Here is a 21,800-nt window from a genome sequence, read left to right as displayed (position 1 = left end):
CTCGATTCAGCTTGTTCATGCTTATACAGTGTATTGATGCGAGATTCGGGACCTATGATGAGTTTTAGATGTTGAGGATCGACTTTTGTCCTAAGGCTATGGACTAAGGATAAAGTGATATCTTTATTAAGTTGCATTGTCAGGCCTACATGGATTGGGGTAATAGGGAATCACCCATGGGTGTATGTATAGTGAGCTCATGCAGTGATTTGATAGCTTTGGAACGATTCCTGGTACGTTCGAGGACGAACGTATGTTTAAGTGGTCGTTTTGAGCAATTGCGTCCGGTTCGGCAGTTTGAGGTCATGAGTAGCTTCACATAGTGTATTATGACTTGCGTGTATTATCGACTCTGGTTTATGAGTGGTTCAGAAATGATTTTAAGGGGTGACTCTCATTTGATAAGCTCGAAGTTGAAAGAATTGGCGAAGTTTGACTTTTTAGTATTTGACTTCGGATCGGAGTTTCGATGGTTTTGGATGGTGATTTTAGACTTGGGTGTATGCCCGTATTTGCATTTGGATGTTTCTAGAAGGTTTCGACACTATTTGGCGGAAGTTGGCAATTTAAAGGTTTAGAATTTTCCTAAGTATGACCATGGTTTGACTTTAAGGCTATCAGGTTTAGATTTTGGTTTCAAGACTTGGAATAAGTCTGTTTTGTCATATGAAACTTGTCTGCAAAATTTGGTGTCATTTGGAGTGGATTTGATATGGTTAGGACGCTTGATTGCGATTCTAGAAGTTCTTGAAGTTCATTGTGATTTTCATTCGTTTTGGCATCCGATTCGTGCTTCTAGAGGTTATTTTGATATTTTGATCGCGCGAACTAGTTCGTGTTATGTTTTTGGATTGGTGTGGGTGTTTGGTTTGGGGCTTCGGGGGCTCAGGTGAGTTTCAGATTGATTTTATTCAATTTTTGAGTGTTGGTATCGGTTCCATCACATTTGCGATGATCTTTGTCGCAAATGCGACTACCGCATTTGCGAACCTGGGTTGCTGGGAAAGAGTTCGCATTTGCAAAGAACTCACTCTCATTTGCGAAGTGTTGCTGTTCGCTTTTGCGAAGATGGCTGCCGCTTTTGCGAGGGAAGCTGTCTTTGCATTTGCGATGAATTTGGTCGCAAATGTAACTTTAGAAAAATGTCACATGTTTCGCTAAAAAAAGAAATCCTCGCATTTGCGGGGTTCGCATTTGCGAACATCGTGTCGGCAATGCGATATCTGTAGCCTGCATATGGCTAAGTATTCAAAGACTTGGTTTCATTTTATCATGTTTTGAACCGTAGCCTTGATGAGAGGCGATTTTGTGGAAGGCTTTTCATACCAAACCATTGGGTAAGTGCCTCTAATGAATTTTTAATTATATTTTATGATTATACATTAGATTTGATATCAAATTCAAGAAAATCTAAGGGGGGAATTTGGAGATTTTGTCAAAGTATTGAAAAATGAAATTTTGGATTTGAGAGTCGAATTGGACTCGGATTTGGAAATAAAACACATATATGGACTCATGGGCTATGTGAAGTCAAGACCTACCATTGGACCCGGGTTTTGACCGGGCGAGCCTGGGGTTGACTTTTGTTGACCTTTTGGAAATTGTATAAAGATCATAGCTTTGTTAATTGAAATTGTTTTCTCTTGCATTTTTTGATGTATTTAAGTCGTCTTTGGCTAGATTGAGCCGAGCAGAGGTGAATTTGTAAAGGAAAAAATAATTTGAGTATTGATTTGGCCGATTTGAGGTAAGTATCTTGCCTAACTTCGTGTAGGGGAAACTATCCCTTAGGATTTGAGATAATTGTGTTATTTGTGTTATGTGAAAGCCGTGTACGTGGGGTGACGAGTTCATACATGGACTATATGTGGTATTTGACCAGTTTCGAGTATTGAAACACTTTCCATGCCTTTAATTGAAGTGTCATAACCTGTGATATCTTCCATCGTTAATATACTCTTACATGTTCTACTTGGCGTAGTTAGCACTCGTTCTTCCTCTTGCTTGTTATTTTGCACTTATATGCTTTAGTTGAAGTTGTTGCCTTCCTTATTGTCTTATTACCTCTTAATTGTTGAGTTCTTTCCATGACTAAGTGCTTATCTGCTACTTGCCTTAGTTGTTGTAATTGCACACCTTAGTTGTCACGTGCTTCACTTGTCTTGTTACTTTTGTAATATTTGTTATGATCCTTAATTTTTACGTGGTTCCTTTATTGCCGTGTACTCATACCCTATGATTGTGGAATTATTGTAAATTGAGTATTGGATTGTTGTTGTTAATTTTAATTGCTTGTGGATCGAGTTGCACGTTGCAACAGGTGGAACAAGGGAGCATTATTTGATATTGATACAGTGGGATTGGGTTGCACGCCGTAATAGGTGAAATAAAGGAAGATTATGATATTTATATATGATATTGATACGGTGGGATCGGGTTGCACGCCACAATAAGTGGAATAAGGGAAGATTATTTGATATTGATATGGTGGGATCAGGTTGCACGCCGCAACGGGTGAAATAAGGGAGGAATGTGTTTAAACTGTGAAATCGGGTTGCGCGCCGCAACGGATTGTTTGTGTTGTATTCATTATTGTATTGTGTTAGCTTTCAGTATTTATTATATGAGATTCTGAGGACCGATATTTTTGGATTTACTGATTTTGAGGATTGAGTTGTTTTCAGTTATTTACTGCTTTGTCGTCATTTCCTGTTTTCCTTTTCCTATTACTATTATTTTGGTGAATTTATATTCAAGATGAACTTACTATGCTGAGTCATTATCTCATACCCTGTTGAGTTGTTTGTAACATAACAGATTTAAGTAAAAGAATTTTTAACATGCTTATCCGACGTGACTCTTAAGCTAAAACTCGTTGTTTCATTCGGTACTTTACTATTCTTACTAGTTGTCGTATTTCACTTTAATTGATTTCTCAACTTAAACTCCTTATCTGATGTTTTTACTTTGCTTAAAAATCATTATTATGTTTTAATTTAAGAGATTCTATATTTAACTCGGTAGCTTGTCCGATGCTTTACTTTATTTAAAAATATTATTTTTTTCACCCAAATGATTTCTGAAATAAACTCATTTTCTCATCTGATTTCCTACTTTATTCAAAGTTGTTAGTATGCCTTTTCGTATATATATAGATCTATTGAACATCTTAATTAGAATTTGACAATGATACTATGTACCTGGTAGTATGTGGATTTTGTCATGCGGAAGTGATTTGGAAAATGTGGGCACAAGGTGCCATGTGTGTAAAGTTGGAAGTTGTGACTTATAATCCGAGATTACGAGAAGTGGTACCTGGGATAATTCTTGTTAAAATTCGTGCATTAGGAATGATTTGATCGATTGAGTTGTCATCGATTTTCCTTACTTGGATACATCTATATATCATCTGTACCCCGACTATGTTGTTGCTTAATTATTTGGTTGTTTATCGTTACTATTTGTGCTCCCGTTATTTTCATTGTTGATTGTAATTTGAAATCCTTTTGCTATTGGCCTTATATTGATATTCTTTCCATGTTAGTTTTATGTTATATCCTGCACAGGTACATGTCTGGTAGGTGTCTTGACCTGGCCTCATCACTACTCTACCGATGCTAGGCTTGATACTTCCTGGGTACCACTGTGGTGTACTCATGCTACGCTTCTCCATATTTTTGTGTAGATCCAGGTACTTCGTATCGAGTTGGTTTCTAGACTGATGTCTGCGTGGCTGGAGACTTCAAGGTATACCTACTCAACGACCGTAGGTCCCAAAGTCACTTTCTGTTGTATTTTATTTCCATCGTTTCCTATTATTTCCGGAACAATGATGTATTCATTATATATAGTCACTCTTAGAAAGACTTATGACTTGTACTACCGGTTTTGGTGGTTATGTAATATTTGTTGGTTCAGCTATGTAGTTACAGATATTAGTTAACGTATTGCAATTAAGTTAGTTAAATTCCATTGATAATCAGCATGTGTTAGGATTACCTAGTCCTAAAGACTATGTGCAATCACGACATCCCAAGGAGGGAAATTGGGATCGTGACACCGCAGAAGCGACGTTGCAGAAGCGGCCATTAGCTTCGCAGATGCGATGATCGCTGGGCAGAATGCTTTGTTAAGTACTGTATTTGGCTCTTTTCTTTCATTCTTCACTTAGGTTGGCCGAATTTGGGGAGCTATTTTGAGGAGATTTTCACCGAGCAACATGAGGTAAGTGATTCCCATACATTGTGAGCTAAATACTTGGATTATATATAGATTTTAACATGGAATTTGATAGAAATTTGTGGTATTTTTGGAGGAAAACCTAGAATTTATATTTTTGGATTTTTACTGTGAAATTTGACATGGAATTAGAGATAAATTATACATTTGAGTTCGTGGCGTATGGGTAATGATTATCTTCAAGAATTTTCGCAATCCAGGCATGTCTACCCGATGGTTTACTTTGTTGACTTTTCGAGCGTAGTTGAGAATTATTATAAATTATTAAATTATACGCATTGGAGTATATTTTGATTGAGCACGTTGTTTGACTAGTTTCGGATCGTTTGGCTTTGAAGTGAAGAGTTAGAGAGGCATTGAAGCCGGTTATGGAACTTCGGAGCGAGGTAAGTCTCCTGTCTAACCTTGTGAGGGGAAAACCACTCCCTCCTAGGTGATGTAATTGTTATGTGCTACACTTGTGGGTGCTACGTACGTATGAGGTGACAAGAGCCCGTACGTAGCTAAAACATGTTTATGTCCGAGTAGACTTAGGATTCTATCATGTAATATTTGAATAATTTGAACTCCATTTGCTAGCTTAATTAATTGAATTTAAAATTGAAATTGATTTAGAAATACATACATACATACATACATATATATATATATATACACACACACACATATATATATATATACACACACATATATATATATATATATATATATATATATATATATATATATATATATATGTATATACACATATATATATATATATATATATATATGTGTATATATATATGTATATATATATATTAGACCGAGCTTTATCACCTTGAGTTGTTGGCAAATTATTTGAGAAACGGTAAAAGTTACATTCATTTTATGCTCCTGTACCTATATTGTAAGTACGTACCTCGTAATTCGATAAGTTTCTTCCTTTCTTGTGGAGCGGGTCGAACGCCTCAGCAGTATATTGAGATGCATCTCTGGTTCATACCGGTCGACCCTCGGCATAATCGTGCGTTATATCGCTAGCAGTCCGAATATTCATGAGATTTTCTTTCCACTGATGCCTGTCATTTTATATGGTATTCCTTATCCATTTGATATTGGCGCTTGATATTTTTTGAGCTGTTGAGATAGGATATGAGATTGAGAAATTTATATCGTTAAAAGACATTTGAAAGATTATGTTAGTTATAGTTTTTACGTCACTGCTATTGTTGTGCTTCATATCTGTTTATGATTTATCATACTGCTTTACTGGACCTCTAGTAAGTGTCAATGTCGACTCCTCGTCACTACTTCTCCGGGGTTAGTCTAGATACTTACTGGGTACGCGTTGATTTACGTACTCATACTACACTTCTGCACTAAATGTGCAGGATCTGACAGGTTCAATTGGTGGTCATCTTGGCGCGTAGGCGCAACTGCTGAGGAGACTTTATGGTGAGCTGCATTCCAAGCTACGTATCGTAACCCATAGAGTCTCCATCGTACTTTTTACTATTTTATTTACATCCGAGACAAATATTATATTATTATTGTAGTCCTTAGTAAACGCTCATGCACTTATGACATCGAGTTTTAAGATGTTCTAGAATTTGTTTATGGTTTGCTTAACCTCGATACACTTTTACTTGTATATTATTTAAATCGTATTTATCTATGTCTTTAACGTATTTATGTCTCCACCTAACAATATTCATGATTTCAAAATAATAAAATGAATAATTATGTTGTTAGTTCATCGTTGGCTTGCCTAATAGCGACATTGGATGCTATCACGACCGATAGTGGGTTTTGGTTTGTGATAGCTTGATATCATAGCTTTAGGTCCACTTGGGTCTCAAGAGTCATCTGCGAGTCTAGTAGAGTCTTGAAGATCGGTACAGAGACATCTGTACTTATCTTCGAGATGCTGCAGGGCTGTTAGGAGCACTTCCCTTCTTGATTCCTCATCATACGATTTAATTCCATTGAAGTTTGTGCCTTCATTTCTTTCCAACTCAATCTTATGTGATGTGGAGCGCTCATTATCAATTGGGCATCGAGGAGTTGAAATGGTACTACAAATGTGGTGCAAGATATTTTTCCTTGCGTATTCGAGCGAGTTATTATCGTCATCTAGTGGAAGGGTGTTCTGTCGTTTCAGCCCTGTATTAGTATTGCCTGTGGTTTTGAGGTTATGCGTAGATTATTATGATGTTTGTGCGTTGTTATCGCATAGTGTTGGTGTAAATAATAGGGTACTTATGAAATGAATGACTCGGAAGGAGGATTACTCGGGTCACGATGTAGAGGTTCGGCATTTTATTACGGCGGAGGAAAGGTAATTGAACTTTGGGTGTTCAGGTTTTGGTTGACGAAGTAGCGAGACTTGATATTTTTGAGCGTGGTGGAATTTTTATATGCAGTGTGGTGTCGTCGTCCTTGTTGGAACGCATTAAGGCCTATGGGTGTCGAATCGGTGCTTCTAATGTTGATGGCTCGGAGGAGATAGTCTTTATGGAGTCTCAGAGTTGGTGGCAATTTACCCGTTCGGGTGCTATAAAGATAGTTTATGATTTGAGGCAGTATTTTGGGCAGCGAAGGATGAGGAAGGACATGGTGGGAGGTGTCTCGCGGTGATTGAATTGCTAGTAGGTCAAGTATGAACATCAGAGGCTGAAAAGTTACTTAAGGAGATGAGTTTATCGGAGTAGGAGTGGCAGAGTAGCGTATGGATTTTGTGGTAGGGTAACATCATACCTTGAGAAAGTTTAGAGCTATTTGGGAATCAAGGACAGTGACTAGGTCTATGGATTTTATTTGGGATGGTGGCTATTGTGCTGAGGAAGGTTGATTATGACGGAAAGAAGTCTTCTTGGAATGGAGAGGGGTATAAAAGCTTGATTATCATTATGGGATGTGACGTGACTTCGAGTTTGGCATGTATTGTCGGACTTTCAGTTTATGTCAATGGGGAATGAACATGCTCTTACAGCTGGTGGATGAGCATGGGCTTAGGAGGGTTTGCTAATTTCGTGGTAGTTGTAACCAGGGCAATGTCGTTGGAAGATGTCGAAATGGAATTCCACACGTAGGCTATCTACCGTGAGCAGGTTAGCTATTGCGTTCTTCTTGATGAAGTTTCTACGAAGAGTTTTACTTTCTACACAACAGGAAGCATGTATTAGGATGTGAGCTTGGATTACTTGAAGGAGATGGTGCGACTGTCAGGAAGTCGAATGTGCGGTTGTGGTTGATAATTCAGAATGTTTTATGAAAAGTTTAACAAGAGATTACGAGAAATTTGGCAGGTTAACGGTGCAAGATCATGGTAATTAAGAAGGAGGAGTCTTTGTGGGCTCTTGATTTATGTGATTGTAGCTTAAAGCTAAGTGGGGGAGCCCACCGTCTACGATTGGATCGCGTGGTTGTGTGCCTGTGCATTTTCTGGTTATCGGTGCCTTGGTAGATTATGTGACTAAGAAAAGAAAACATCAGGGGTAATTTGAATGTAACGAACCAACCAGTCGTTTTGATCTCTAGCACGTCACTCGACGGTTTGAGGCCTTGAGTAGTTTTACTTCATTTATTACAACTTGTACGTGCGGTCAGAATTGAATTTCAAGAAGTTCAGAGTTGATTTGGAAAGAAAATTCTAATTTCGGAAGGTTTAAGATTGGAAAAATTGACTAAGGTTTGACTTTTGAGTAAACAACCTCGAAATCGGGATTTGAAGGTTCCAATAGGTTCGTATGATGATTTAGAACTTGGGTGTATGTTTGGGTTGAGTATCGGGTGGCCCGGGAGCATTTCAACGCTTATTGTGAAAGTTTAGCATTTTGAAGGTTTTAGAATATCATAAGTTTGGTTTGAAGTAGATTTTGATGTTATCGATGTCAGTTTGGGGTTTTGAGCATTGGAATAGGTTCGTATTGTGATTTGTGACTTATGCGTAAAGTTTGGCGTCATTCCGAAATATTTTGATGCGATTCAGACGCGTTCGTCAAAATTTGGAAGTTTGAAAGTTGAAAGAAAGGTTTTGATTATTGATTTGTAGATTTGATGTTGTTTGGTGTGATTTGAGGCCTCCAGCAGGTTTATATCATGTTTTGGGACTTTTTGGTGTGATTGGACGGGGTGCCGGGGGCCTCGCTTGTGTTTCGGGATGATTTCGGGTCATTTCCTTATGTTTTGCTACTGCTAATGCTGGTTCTAGTGTCGTTCATTGCGAACGCGTGGTGGTTATCGTGTTCGCGAAGAAGGATTTTTGGGTCAGGAATAAATTGCTCAATGCGAATGCGACACAGAGGTCACAAACGCAGAGAATGTCCTGAGGAACCTACGCGAATGCGATAGGGAGGTCGCGAACGCGGAGAAGGATGGAGAGTTGGGCCTAGAGCCATTTAACCTTCGCGAACGTGATGCTTCCAATGCGAACATGAAGGGCGGGGGTCAATAGGCTTTGCAAACGCAACATGAAGGTCGCGAACGCGTAGAGTAAATCTGGAGGCAGTGACTTTTTGCCTTCGCAATCGCGTATGGAGATTTTGGTACTATCGCTAATGTGAGAATTTATGCCTGAAAGGCGCTCTATACATTTTGTCGTGGACTATGGGAGTTTATTCCGAATTTGACGGCTGCTCGTGTGTGTCATGAATAGGGCCATTGTGGATCCTTGAAAGGTTGTTGGCCTAGTATGGTATGATCAGAATCGACTTGAGGTCCGTTGGTGAGTCTAATGTGAATGGGTGCTCTACATCATATTGAGTGTGTTCATTCGGCATAGCATTGCTTATGAAGGAGTCTTCGGGCATTGAATGTTATTCCCGTCGTCAACTATTCCATGTACTACTCTATTGTGCCATGTGGGTTGTGAGATGACTTGATTATTTACATGTGTTGTAATACCGTGTGGCTTGTGGTGTTATATGAGCAAGATGACTCTCGAGATGCAGGTCATTGATTGCACCTTAGTGGCGCTTGGGTGTTTTTAGCGTACGACGCTATCTGTCTCCCCAGGGTTGTATTATGTACTTGGCATGCTTGTGGTCGATATTCGAGCATTTCGTAAGTATAAGCATTATGGCTCGATGGGTGTTTCCTTATTGATTGTTATGTGTGGATCGGGTGGCACGCCACCAAGGGTATATTGTTTGGATCGAGTGGCACGCCGTCATGGGTATGTTGTTTGGATCGGGTTGTGCACCGCAACGATGTCATATTTGGATCGGGTTGCACGCCGCAACGATGTCATGTTTGAATCGGGTTGCACGCCAAAATAGTGAGATGATGAGTACGGTTCCCTATACTTATTATTGTGTGTCTTGTTTCGCATCTCCCAGAAAGGCTTATAGCATCTATTGGCCGTTTTATTCATTATGTGGGCTGGGTAGTTCCTTATCGAAGTTCATTCTTCCTTATGAGTCATATTCGAATTGTACCTTGTTAGCGCTTTGATGGCGCTGTATGAGATTTTAGACGGTGTTTGAGGTGGCTTATTGCCCGAGCAGCTTGTACTGGATGAGACGAGGTTATTGAACCCGAGATCAGTGCGATCGGATTTATATAGAGTATATTAAAGAGAAAATATCGTTATTCAGTTCAGAATGAGGTAATGGTTCTTGTCAAGTGGAGAGACTCCATTATTTATTGATTTGGCAGGTGGTTATGAGTTTCTACATATCTCTTTCATCGTGGCAGTATTGCGAGAGTTGGAATATGGCTTATATGTGTTATGAGGTGTATTGTAGGCAACAAATTCGTGAAATTGCAGCTATGTTGGTCGGAGGATGTTATTATGGACAAACGACTTATGTGGTGCATGGTGTGATTTCAGTATAGGTGCATGATCATATTTTGGTACAATGTGTAGTGATTGATGCGGTGTTCGTATGTTAGAATCGAGTCTCGTGGAGAATTTCAGATGTTAGAATTTGGTTCTAAGGCTTGTTAGCTGAGGTTATAATAGGGCTGTGCATAATTTGATAAATACCGAATTATCGTACCGAAATCGAAAATTTGGTATTCGGTATGGTATTTGATTTAAGTTTTAAAAACTATTGGTATTAGGTATGGTATTTGATATTTTAAAATAAAATACCAAAGTACCAATACTGCACCGAAATATATATTATATTACACAATACACATATTATTAATTATAACATAAATATAAAAATCTAAAATTTTACTTTCCCTTATTCTCTAAGTTTATCAGCTAACTCTATGTAAGTAACAAGATATTTCTAATGATCAAATTTATTTTTGTATGTACAATTTTCTCACTCTGGGTTGATAATTGCTAGTTTTGGACAAAACCTTAGTCAACAAATATTTTTATTTTTGTACTTTTGAGTACTTTAGTTTAGAATATTACAGTCTATGACTCTATGCACTAGTTAGTATTCAAACCGAATAAACCGAAGTCACCAAACCGAATAAACCGAAACCGAAAGGAGAAAAATCGAACCATACCGAATTTAATTAGGTACGGTATTGGTATTGCATTTTAAGAAAACGAATATCGAAAAATACCGAACTGAAATATCTAAATATCGTACCGTACCGACCAACGAACACCCCTAGGTTATAGGGAGGATCTTCAGTTTGGCTTGAGCTAATGTACTCACATGGGTTGTGGTGGCATGGGTAGGTGAACGAGGTGTTAAATAGTGATTTTGGAAAGCTCCGGAATGGTTCTTAGCATGTTCGAGGACGAACGTATGTTTAAGTGGGGGAGAATGTAACGACCCAACCGGTCGTTTTGAAGTCTAGCGCGTTGTTTTGAGGTCTAGCGCGTCGTTTGGCAGTTTGAGGACTAGAGTAGCGTCACTTCATATTTTATGACTTGTACACGTTGTCGGAATTGAATTTTGGGAAGTTCGGAGTTGATTGAGATGGAAAATTCTCAATTCGGAAGCTTTAAGTTGGAGGAGTTGACTAAGATTCGAGTTTTGAGTAAATGACCTCTGAATCGAGATTTGAAGGTTCCAATAGGTTCGTATGATGATTCGGACTTGGGCATGTGTTTCGGTTGAGTGCCGGGTGGCCCGAGAGATTTTGGCAATTATTGTGGAAAGTTAATATTTTGAAAGTTTTAGAATTTTCTAAGTTTGATTTAAAGTGGACTTTGGTATTATTGATGTCTGTTTGAGGTTCCGAGCCTTGAAATAGGTTCGTATTGTGATTTGTCACTTGTGCGTAATGTTTGGCGTCATTCCGGGATGTTTAAGTATGAATCAGACATGTTCGTCGAAGTTTGAATGTTTAAAGAAAGATTTTGGCCGTCGATTCGTAGTTTTGATATAGTTTGATGTGATTCGAGGCCTCAAGAAGGTCCGCGATATGTTATGGAACTTGTGGGTATATTCGGACAGGGTTTTGAGTGGCTCGAGTAAGTTACAGACGTGGTTCAGATCGTTTCGTCTCTTGATTTCTCTGCTGAAGGGGTTCTGGTGTTGGCGCAGCCGCTTCTGTAGAATTTTGGTCGTAGAAGTGACTTCGCAGGATTGGGCAACTCATCACAAAAGCGGGAAAAGGCTGGGTGGTGAAGGATTGCAGAAGCGACATTTTGAACGCATCTGCGATGGCGCAGATGTGGTTTCTTGGAGTGCAGAAGCGAAGGGAGTGCAGAAGTGGGGGTCGATTGTCGCACCTATGTTGTCGCAGGAGCGGGACCTTGTCCGTAGGTGCGAAGGGACGGGCCTCCATTGCTCTCTGCATAAGCGGACTTGTTGCCGCAGAAGCGGCCATTAGTTTGGCAGATGTGAAGATCGCTGGGCAGAATGCTTTGTTAAGTACATGATTTTGCTCTTTTATTTCATTTTTCACTTGGGTTGGCCGAATTTGGGGAGCTATTTTGAGGAAATTTTCATCGAACAACACGAGGTAAGTGATTCCCACTCATTGTGAGCTAAGTACTTGGATTATATATAGATTTTAACATGGAATGAGATAGAAATTTGTGGTATTTTTGGAGGAAAACATAGAATTTATATTTTTGGATTTTTACCATAAAATTGGACATGTAATTAGGGATATATTATACATTTGAGTTCGTGGCATTATGGGTAATGATTATTTTCAAGAATTTTTGAATTCCTGGCACGTGAGCCCGAGGGTTGACTTTGTTGACTTTTCGAGCGGAGTTGAGAATTATTAAAAATTATTAAATTATACGCATTGGAGTATCTTTTGATTGAGTACATTGTTTGACTAGTTTCGGATCGTTTATCTTTGAAGTGAAAAGTTAGAGAGGCATTGGAATCGGTTATGGAACTTCGGAGCGAGATAAGTCTCTTGTCTAACCTTGTGAGGGGAAAACTACCCCTCATAGGTGATGTAATTATTATGTGCTACTAGTTGTGGGTGCTACGTACGCACGAGGTGAAGAGAGTCCGTACGTAGCTAAAGCATATTTATGTCCGGGTAGACTCAAGATTCTATCATATAATATTTGAATTATATAAACTCCATTTGCTAGCTTAATTAATTGAATTTATAATTGAAATTGGTTTAGAAATATATATATATATATATATATATATATATATATATATATATATATATATATATAAGGCCGAGCTTTATCACCTTGAGTTGTTGATAAATTATTTGAGAAACGGTAAATGAAGTCATATTGAAAAAATTACTAAAATATTTTATTCTTTTATTTACTCCACCGGCTGCCTGTATCTATATTGAAGTCATACATACGGGCGTCGGTTGAGAATCGAGTTGAGTTTGTTACCACTACTCAATTCTTCTTTGATATCCTTCCTGAAATGTTGTTGACAAACATTATATAAACAAATTAATTTTAACCAAGAATAAAGGTAGTATTGAATTTAGAATCTTACATATGTCTCTGATGCACGCGGTTCGACCCATGCTAGTATTTCTCGGTTCAACGGCATAGACTGGGAGCACCATATCAAAATATTTTCATGCTTCTCCATCTGACGGATGACATAGCACACCATCTGGCCTTCTATGTTCATAATGCTATCTCATATGAAGAGCAGAATTCATTGATGCATACAACCTCTTTAACCTTGGTATAATGCGTAAGTAGTGCATCGCCTTCACTGGAACCTTCTTTTGTTTAGTATTTGTGACTTCTTTGTAACGTGGCTGGTTACAAAATTTATAATTTTCTAAAGCTGCATCATCTTTATAGAATAACATGCAACATTTCTCACAACAATCAATCCTTTCCGATGAAAGACCCAACTTGGAAACTAATTTCTTTGCCATGTAAAAATCTTTGGGCAAGTCAATCATGGTCGGATTAAGTTCATTCATAAGGCCAATGATAGAATCCATGCCCGCTTGAGAAATAGAATTATCTGATTTAATACTTAGTTATATAACTGCAACAGACAACTTGGAATACACTACGCCTTCATAAAGCAGACAACTAGCTTCCTTTAACTGTTTGAAGAAGCTCTCAGCCTCATCATTTGGTTTGGATTGAGTCCCAGGGAACATCTCAAAGGTATCCTTGATCATTTCATTAAATCTTGAATTTCAACATTAATATTCTCCGCTATGGGACTACCTTATTCACTACCAAAAGAGTTCTGAAAAAGCACTTCATCTACACTAGCATGACTCTCCCCATGAACAATTCACACATAATAATTTTTCATAAACCCCTTCTTATATAGATGAACAATAACAATATCGGGCCCCAATAATTTAAGACACTTGCATTTCATACAAGGGTACATAATCGTCCTTTCGATAAGAAAATCATCAAGTTTCTTTGCCTTAGCAATAAAGCTAGCAACCCCTTCTATAAACTCATCCCGCAACCCCGTACTATTTGGATGATTCCTAACATACATCCATCTACGATGCTCAAATTTCATCTACACATAGAAGAGAATTAGAAGTTGAAATATATTTATGTTATTTACACTAACTAATAAATTTTATTATATTCTTTAAAGGTTACTTATCTAAATAGTTTAATTATATATTTTATTATAATATGATATTTATCCATCTTATTTAATAATCTACAAAGGTTTTTGCATTTATCCAAATTCGATGCAATCCAAAATCATTAGTAAACTAAAACGCAACCTTAAACTTAATTCAATATCAAACTAATGAATTTCTTATATTTAATCAACTTTATTTTAGAATCATTTCATATGTTTACTTCACTATTGTTAAAAATATACTAGCTACATCATATTTCATAAGTTTACTCACGGGCTTCATTGTTATCAAACAAAAGAAACAGTCATAATTAACAAATATTTAAACTATTTCAACATATAAAAATTAAATAATTCAAATATCGTATAAAAATTAAGGCATTTAATTTAAATAGCATAATTTTTTAATATAATAAATAAAAGAAATTCAAATAATTGGTATCTACAATAAAAATTATGCAAAAAATAATTGATTAATCTACAAGAATAATTTAATAATTTACCAACTAATTTTTAACAATTCAACTAATTTTTCTAGCAATTAAGCCATAAAATAATTCCCAAAAAATTAAAACTAACCTTGCTATGAAGAAATCTATAGCTGGACGAGGTAAAGATGGTGGTGGCCGCTACAATCCAAAGCTTGTGGAGATGCTGGCCGCTACAAAAAAATAAAGTTAGGGTTCCTTGGATCCTGCCGCAACCTTGGAGAAGCTAGAGTTCCGTGCGAGAGAGAAGAAGAAGAGATGAGAAAGAGCTATACCTTGGAGAAGGGAGATGGTGAAAGTGCGAAGAAGCTCAAATTTCCCGATGGGGCAGAGGTGGGAGGTGGGAGGCAGAGGAAAAATGAGAGGAGGAAAAAGAAGAAAGAGAGGAAGAGAATAGAAGAGAGACGGGGAGGTTTTTTAAAAAAAAAAAGATTTTCGACCGCTTCGTTTGAAAACATAAAATATTATATAATTTAAAAAATATTTCCGACCGATTTGGTCGGTAAAAGCACTGACAAGTCAGGCTTTGAAATTCACAGCAATTTTCGACCATATCGGTCGGAATATTAAAAAATAATTATTTTATATTTTAATTTTTTTCCAACTGATTCAGTCGAAAAGCTAAATCTAATCAAACTCCGGAATTTTTACTTTTATTGACCGACTGAATCGGTCGAAAATTTAATTCCCGCAATTTTGCGCCAAAATTAGCGACCAAAATTATCGGTACAAGAAAATATTTTAAGAAAATAATAAATAATGTTTTTGGCTATTTTCGATTGAAACGGTCGCAAATTTCCGACCTCTTTTTTCGCTCAAACTTTTTCAGTCGAAATTTAGGCATTTTCTAGTAATTTGTATTAGAAGTTCGGAGATTAAGCTATTTAAAGACAAAATTGCCTTTTTACAGTAATTGCTTCATGTATTGCAAACTTCATTATTAATCAGTGCATAAATCATCTTTACGTTATAATCCCTGCATAACAAGTATGTAAATCAACCGACCGTTATAAATGTATGTAATCCAAATCTTTTTTTCTTTTCAGTGAACTCACGCTTTGCTCTATGAAACACAATTTCTATTTATTTCAAGATAGACAGGTTCCATCACTAAAATGCACACATTTTATCAGTCCGACTAATTTACTTGCCTACTAGTTCAAGAAGAAATGGATGCCTCATAATATTTGAATTTCTGAACAAGGTTATTCTATATAGTTTACCAAAATATGTGGGCTTTCTCTCAAAAGTTACTATTCACTGTTTTTCAATGGGAATTTTATATAACTGTCACAGTTTAAAGAAAATATAATAAATTCTTAGCATGAAACCCAATATTACAGTTGTGGCAGAAAAATATTTATATTTGTAGCACACAGTTTCATTAAAATAGGAATATTAATTATTAATCCTTAAACATAAGCAATTTGAATGGAAAGTCAATAATTCTTTGTACAAAATCATGCCTTTTTTTTCTTTATATATTAGCTTTTCTTCTTTTTTTCATCTTCTTAATTTTGTTTTCTGTCGAAGCTAATATATTTTCTAAATTTGTTCCATTCGTTTTCTTTTTAATTATCTTTCTTAGGTTTTTATCTTCCTTCTTTCTTCCTTTCTTAACATAAAAATTTTACTTCGATAATAATATATGTTAATATATACAAAACATATATATAAAAAATATATATTGAATTAACACATATAAAATAAAGATAAAAAATACATCTTCAATTAAGATGACACGTAGACATGCGAAATATACATAAAAAAATATATCTTAAATTTAATTAAGATGGCATATAAATATACAAAACAAAAATATACATAATAAATACATCCTGAATTAAAATGGCACTTGACATATAAAATGTATTTGAAATATACATTAAAAATACGTCTTAAAATAAGATGGCACTTCACAAATAAATATACAACAAGTATATACTTAAAAATACATTTTGAATTAAAGTGATACTTGATATACAAAGTTTAAAAGATATAAATCAATATATCTTGAATTTAGGTGGCATTCACATATGCATCAGATTTTCAAAAATGGAGTGAAGAAGATAAATGTTGGAAATGGAGAATGAAGATGGACAAAAAAGTACTTCCTATGATTAGTGAGTCAGTTAATTTATTAAATATTGAGCTTAATTTTATAATATACTAATAATGAAAAAAAGTGTTCTTTATGGAATAAACAATAAATAATGCTATTTTTTTAAATAATAGTTAAAAAATGATCAAGCGTGTAAAAAAGCCTTTTTCGTTTTCGATATGCTTTTGACTAGATTTCCACTGCATCTTTAATAACCATATTTTTGTAAGAATTAAGAGAGAAATTAAAACTTGGTCCGACATGATCAACATTACCAGAAAACAAAATATAATTTATTTTTGAATAATTTGATGCTGCTGAACAGCAAATCAAAGATTTTTGTAAAAGGACTGGGAAAAAAGAATTGGGGCAAAATTGCAAACTTGGTTACTTGTAAAAAAAGTAGCATTGCAATTGTCCAGGAAAGTGCCTACTTCTGATAGTGGGCCTGGTTTTGAAATTAAGAATTAACCCAAATAATCACTCACCTAACCGCTTAAATTAAAAATAGCCGGTGGAAATATAATATATACATAATTTATGTATTATATATGCATAATTGTGTATAATCAATGTATAAACTATGTACATGGTTAGAAAAAGTAAATAATCAATATAGCCGGCTAGTTGTGTAAAAATCTCTTTTGAAATTGGTTTCTGAAACTAATTACATTGAGTTGGTTTTAGCGTGTTAGATTTGGCTGGTTTAAAACATAACGGTCCAAGAACCAACTTCCTTTGTTGCTTTTACATATATACAAATGTAAATATGCATTATTTTCTCCTCAGTAAATCTGAAGATAAATGGCTGAATGAAGCCTCTGAATGAAAGATCGTGAAGTTCTTAATTTCAAGAGTATAAGGTTCATAGGAAAATTCTCTTTTTCTATTTATTCATTTTAGAACAAACTCATGTTTATGTTGAAGAGAATTCTGAATGTCATCTCTAAGCGCTTAATATTGTGTAATCGCATCATGTGAATATGCGATAATGTGACGAGTGATGGTCGATTGGTTTGTGAACAAGTTATAGCATAATTATAACGATGGGATCATAGTACGGGGATTAAATAATAATAAAATTATTTAGTGAATATATTTGGGCCATTGAACTAAAAATGAGATATACTATATGGTATAATATAAAATATATATATATATATTTAATCTGACACTAGATAAACTCGGATAAACGACGATTTTCAATTTTTACCTTGGCTTTCTTATAGACTTTAGGAGAAGAGTTTTGAAGAAGGGCATTTATTATCATTTTGTTGTTTTATATGGCAGTAATCCTCAAATTGTTATCTCACATTGGATATGGTATAAAAATAATATCAAAATTATAATATTAAAATACTACCACAATTATGATATACATAATCTCTAAATTCTTATAGTAGGATAAAAATTCAACCAAATACGAGGTAAGATAACAACTCGTTAGAATAAGGGGTCCATAGTAACAATTCATCATTTCCTTCCAAATGTCCATTTTAGTAAATAATCAGGTATTATACTTGGACTAAGTATCAAGTTGATAATTTTTCTCAGGCTAAATGCTTAGATAGCCCCTTAAACTTAGTACGTACAGTTCACAGGCTAAGTATCAAGTCGATAATTTTGTAAGGCTATCGTACAGTACGTGCCAAGTTTAAAGGGCTATCTTGGTATTTAGCCGTATTTTTAGCTTCTTCTTTTCTCGAGCCCAATCATCATATACTGCAAGGTACAACTAATCAAAGCCGTTTAAGAAATGACATCTCTCTCAGGAATTTCATCGAACACCTCAAGCGCATTCTTGAAATCGCCATTTCTCATGTAACCAACAACCACCATGGTGTTAAACTCAATCTCGCAAGCTCCACAAGTCCAAACTTAGAATGCATATCGATAACAGCAGCACCCCACTTTCACATTCGATGTACCAAAAGACTCGTTAAGTCATTTAGGTAAGTTTCTTGGAAGCATATTTTTAGCACCTTAATTTCACTGGTCGTTCATTGCAAAATTGCCCTCTACTTTTGGCTCCACTAAAATCTGGGTGGCTATGCCTATGACTATTGACTTCTACGAATAAAAGTTCCATGCTCTCGTCAATAAAGGAAAAAGGAAAGAGTATAGAAAGGAAAGACTACACGTCCAACTTAGTTGGTTTGTCTTAGTATATAAAATCCAAGGTGGAATTACGATAATTGGAAGCTGGATTTTAGTCATTAGTGGTCGCCAAACTTTTTGGTGTGTATTGTGAAAAAGGTTTAAGTTATATATACGTCATCCGTATCATATTATGTGTCATGATTTTCTTCTGCACGCCCTTGCGAAAAATTAGTTAAGATGTGATTTTGACTAATTTACCCTTATTCATGTCTTAATATTTAATCTTTTTTTATTGAATATTTTCTCAATTTATGTGTCATTTCAATCAATGATATTATCCATATTTTTACTAAATATGAATGCAATTGATTTACTTTATAGAATATATGAAGAGACACCTAGGATAAAATTAACAAATTAGTAAAATTAACTCTTCCAACAAATATTGCATGAAATGGAATTCATTTTTCCTTCAAAATATTTTCAAACAAGTGATTTGAAAATTTTCCAACTAAAATTATTCTGGAGCCAAAAAATTCAACTTGAAAGTTACTTTAGTCCCACTTGAAATAGACTTTATAAAGAATATTGGTGTTTACAGTATTGACTACATCAGTGTAAACATGATTAAAGTGTTTAAGATAACAAGGTTGACTTCTTGGTTTTTGATTAAAATTATCCGTAATTAATGTGTTTGTAGTCTTCTAGGATAATTATCACTAAGAGTATAAAAGGAAAATATAATCAATTTTGTCTTAAATTTCTAAAATGACAAATAATTTGAGACAACTATTTTTAGTAACCACGACCGTTAATATGAAACGGAGGAAGTACTTAATAGTGTAAAGAGATTTTTTCCTTCTTATACAATATTTGAAACTTATTTATCAAAATTGTCCAAATTTTATATATTACCCACCCTAAATAAGTTTTTCTTACAATTTATATACAATCCATTATTAGTGCCTTAAAATAGAGGATTCTTTGCTTGGAAAAGGGCGTAACTGAAGGGAACGAAGTCCAAATTGTCCTCCCATCTAAAATAAGTCTCCTTCCAATTGTGTGTTACCTATTTTAAGCCATAATTAGCGCAACTCTTCTCTCTCTTTGCATAATTACCTATTTTAAGAAAAGAATAATGCACAGTACAACAACATACAAATTAAAAATAAATTTCATACAAATTTAATACAAAATTTGATATATCTACAATAACATACATACTAAAAACAAATTTCATACAACTAATTATACAGTATACAACTTATTTACAACTTATCTACAACTTTCATACATCATTCTTACCTACTTAAATACAACTACAACATAAGACAACTTAAATATAATTTTCTTACAAATTTTATACAATATGTCTTTTGTATATGATTTGTATGTGGTGTGTTCTTCTGCTTCTGCTTCTTTTTCGAATTTCAATCTAAAAATCCAGCCAAATCAAATCTAATTTTCACCAAATAACCTCAAAATCGAGATATAAACTCCATAGAATGTTCCCAATCGTTTGCAGCAATACACAATCCAAATAAATAAATATTTTTTGAAAACCCAATTTTTTATTCAAAGTTTTGAAACTTTTTAATGGTTGTCAATGGTGGAGAGTCAAATACCTTCAGAATTTGTTGATTGATAATTTTAATTCGAACACCAATTGTGTAACATGAAAGCAAATTGATAAGTTAAAACTCTATATTAAAATAATTGAAATTCATTGATGAATTTCCTGGAAAAAAGAGAGGATAAAAAGCTGAGAAAAACAAAGGAAGAAAAATTGGGGAAAAAACAGAAAAGGAGAGAGAAGGTTAGCGAGAAAGAGAGGCGGAGAGAGAGAGAGAGAGAGAGAGAGAGAGAGAGAGAGAGAGAGAGAGAGAGAGAGACGAAGAGAGAGATAAAGAGAGAGAGAGAGAGCAGGGATGGGTAAATAAGTGATTCCCTATTTCATTCCTAATATAAAGGGATACTCATTAATACTAATTGTATATAATTGGTAAATTATATATGCCCATGTAATTAAGTTAAAACTTGCTTTGGGAGGGTAAAAAAGTTTCATATATAGTATACAACAACAACAACAACAACATACACAGTATTATCCCACACTGTGGGGTCTGGCGAGGGTAGTGTGTACCCAGACCTTACCCCTACCTTGAAGTTTCATATGTAGTATAGATGGGTAAAAATTCTTAGGGTAAATAAAACCCTGCTCCAATAGATCTTTCAATTGTTCTTTTAATTCTTTCAACTTGCTGGGACCATTATGTATGGTGGAATTAATATAGGTTGTATCCGGTAAAACATCGATACCAAGATCAATCTCCCTACCATGTGGAATTTCGGGAAGCTCCTCTGGGAAGACTTCTGGAAACTCATTCACAACTGGCACATAATGAAGAGACGACGCTTTAGTATCGGTATCGATAACCTAATTTAAGTGGTAGATGCATCACTTGGTAATTATCTTTGTCGCCTTAAGGTAGAAAATATCCTTTGGCATGACATCATTTCACTTCCATTCGACAATAGGCTCATTCGAAAATTCAAAATTAACAATTCTCGATCGACAATCCAACTCGGCATAACATGAGTAGAGCCAATCCATTCCCATAATTACATCAAAATCTATCATTCTTAACTCGATGAAGTCGATAACGTTGTTTCGACCATATACTATGACATTACAATTCCTATAAACGTGCATGGCAACTATAGATTCACCAACTAGAGTAGATATAGAGAACAACTCACGAAGATGTTCATGTTCTATCTTGAAACTCATGGCAACATAAGAGGTGACATAAGATAATGTGGAGCCCGAATCTATGAAAGCATACATATGATGAGAGTGAACAATTAGTATACATGTGATGACGTCTGGAGATGCCGCTGAACTCTGACGACTCATCATTGCATAGAAATGATCAGGTCCTCCTG

The 21,800-nt window shown here is 35.4% G+C and overlaps 1 long non-coding RNA gene across 3 annotated transcripts; it reads right to left on the bottom strand.

The window, feature by feature from the left end:
- Positions 1–12,856: 12,856 nt before the first annotated feature.
- Positions 12,857–15,084, bottom strand: LOC104084847 (uncharacterized). Of its 3 annotated transcripts, none has more exons than XR_683694.2 (4): positions 14,929–15,084; positions 14,745–14,826; positions 13,077–14,090; positions 12,857–12,996 (listed from the first exon to the last, which is right to left on the bottom strand). It is a non-coding gene; the product is annotated as an uncharacterized lncRNA (long non-coding RNA). The 3 variants fall into 3 exon arrangements; XR_683695.2 differs by having other exon boundaries at positions 13,077–13,350; XR_683696.2 differs by having other exon boundaries at positions 13,077–13,304.
- Between the last annotated feature and the right edge of the window lie 6,716 nt (positions 15,085–21,800).

Source organism: Nicotiana tomentosiformis, chromosome 10 (genome assembly GCF_000390325.3).
Source record: "Nicotiana tomentosiformis chromosome 10, ASM39032v3, whole genome shotgun sequence".
NCBI lineage: Eukaryota > Viridiplantae > Streptophyta > Magnoliopsida > Solanales > Solanaceae > Nicotiana > Nicotiana tomentosiformis.
This window is presented reverse-complemented; position numbering and strand designations above follow the sequence as displayed.